Source organism: Montipora foliosa, chromosome 12, assembly GCF_036669935.1.
Source record: "Montipora foliosa isolate CH-2021 chromosome 12, ASM3666993v2, whole genome shotgun sequence".
NCBI classification, from domain to species: domain Eukaryota; kingdom Metazoa; phylum Cnidaria; class Anthozoa; order Scleractinia; family Acroporidae; genus Montipora; species Montipora foliosa.
This window is the reverse complement of record NC_090880.1, coordinates 2,596,138-2,598,690: the sequence shown is the minus strand read 5'-3', so window position 1 is coordinate 2,598,690 and position 2,553 is coordinate 2,596,138.

The window sequence follows — 2,553 nt, the reverse complement described above, 5'->3', positions numbered from 1 at the left end:
TTAGGCTTGGCTAAATCTATATATAAGAGTTTTGAAGCAAGCAACCGTGGACAATCTTCCTGTCGGTGTACGTTGGATCAATGTTTTGATCTGATCGCTGTAATGGGCCTTTCGCAAAAAACGATCACATGGTGCAAAATCCGCCATGGCTGAAGGGCAAGCTCATCATTATTCCCGCACTGGGACATTAAAACAAAGGCAAGTCAAGCTTGACTGGTTCAGGTCTCTTTCTTTTAATATCCCAGTGCGGGAATAATAATGAGCTTGCCCTTCAGCCATGGCGGATTTTGCACCATGTGATCGTTTGTTGCAAAAGGCCTATGAAATATAGTACACCACTAAAATCAAATGTACGTTGTATCGGCTCTTGTTCAAAATACTTAGCTTCTCAACATATAATAATAGACTTTTATTGACCTTTTCGTAACCTTAGATCAGAAACATGCAGCTTCTGAAGCCATCTTATAATCTAAAATCTTACGGGGGTTTAGGGCATTTTCTGTATGTGCCCCACAGCTCTGGAATGCCCGTCCACGGGAGCTACGAGTGTGCGATTCTGTAGATAGTTTTAAGAACGCCCTGAAGACGCTTGATGTTGAGTATTGTTGAGAAAGACTAAGACAAACCTTTTTATAAACGTACGTTAGAGATTGATGAAAAGATTTTGATTTTGTACTTTTTTAAAGTATACATTTTTTAATATTGTTAAGGGCTTGTGGATTCTTTGGGAATAAGCGTCATATCGATGAATTAAACTACTCGGGAAAGGGTTAACTCGAAGGCCAAGTATGGGAGATAAAGGCTCCCCTTGACGAGCTCTTGTCGAAAGTCATGACGTAGTGCTGGCAGTATGCAATAGTCGTGGAGAAATATCGTACCATCTAAATCGCCGTTAACGATCCTCCAAATTTTCCAGTCTTCGGTGCGCGCGGCTTAGCAAAAACCATGGAAAGAAATAGAACTGATCGAACACTTTTAACATCGCTTGGGCAGCGTCGGGTTTCCTGGGAGCATTTGATTGGAATATTGCTTTAAGTTCTTCTGCTCTCGGCTATGAAATCTAGTCATTCCCAAATTTCACGCAAGCCTTAGGGATATAAAAATCTCCAACAGCGACGCCAACGAGAACAATACTAGATTAGTCTTTGATGACCAAAACATTGGCTCTGTACGTGACATTTTAACCCGCGAGCAGGCTCACTTGTTTGGGGATAATGAGTGAATATTTTGTCGGAGGAGCTGCAAGCGCATGAGAAGAATGAGGCGAGGAAAAGTGCTTTTCTTCTCCCCATTCTTCTGATGCGCTGGTGGCTTTACAGCCAACATATTCACTCAATAACCTGCTTACAGGCTGGTGAAATTTCAACTTTTTCCTGTTTCTTTTCTAATTTACGCATCTGCACACCACTGGCAATAAACATCAAGCTACAACATTCGGAGTTTAAATATACCTCAGGGATGCGCAGATTCCCTAAATTAGCTGTACCGAAGCAAATTGCACTACCATACCATATACTATCATACGCGCCAACTCTCCCAGATTATCCGGGACTCTCCCGCCTACGGAATGAATCTCCCGGATAAAAACGACTCTGAACATTTTAAGAAGGCTCGAAAGGGTTTTTTCTTGCTGTAATGTTTGTGAAACGCTGAAAGATACTGAAGGAGGATATTTCATAGTGTAGGCAAACTATAAATATCTTTGCAACTCTATTGTTGGGTAATACTTTGAGAGCACTTATAACGTCATATCGGTTAACATGGCATGGTCTTCTATATAAATTTCAGTGTTTTTTTAATTATCTGAAAAAATTAGTCCGGCGGCGACCTACGGTTGTTATTTCTTTGTTGGAAGTCCCCGTAAATTATTCAACTTCTTAGAGAGTATGACAAAAAGCTATCTAGCAGAATTTAAGAAACACCGAAAGAGGAACAACAATAAAATCAAGGTGCGACACGCTAACACCAACCCGGTAACAACCCGGTGTGCACCCCGGTGTGGCCAACACATCACGCATGCGCACAACCATTTCACCCGGCCAATTAGCAGCCATAGACAGCTGTTTCGGCCTTTTGGGTCTCATCATCATGACGTAGCTAACCCTTCAACTTATTTTTTTGGGGGTAGATTTTGACATCTTTCAAGAACTCATTTTCGGAAAAAAATTTCACAAATATTGAATCCTTGTTTTTTTACAAGCGCTTGAAGTTAGTGAAATTTGTAATTTTCTGCGCGCTATAAGCCTCGCTGGACAAATTATTCTCTCGTGGGCTCGTTAGGAACAAGCCAATGAGAAGCGTATAGACCTTATTCATAAATGGCGGTCACATTTATAATTCTTTTGTCCACGTGCAAATTAGCCTACCAGGCCTCATTTTAGAGCAAGAATTATTTTCAATTCACTGTATGGTATCGAGGCTTGGTAGGCTAATTTGCACTTCGACAAAAGAATCATAAATTGACCGCTATTTATGGATAAGGTCTATGACATCTAACACTTTTTTTAGCTATGACGTAAGAAAAGGACACCATTCCATAATATAAGAGTGCGA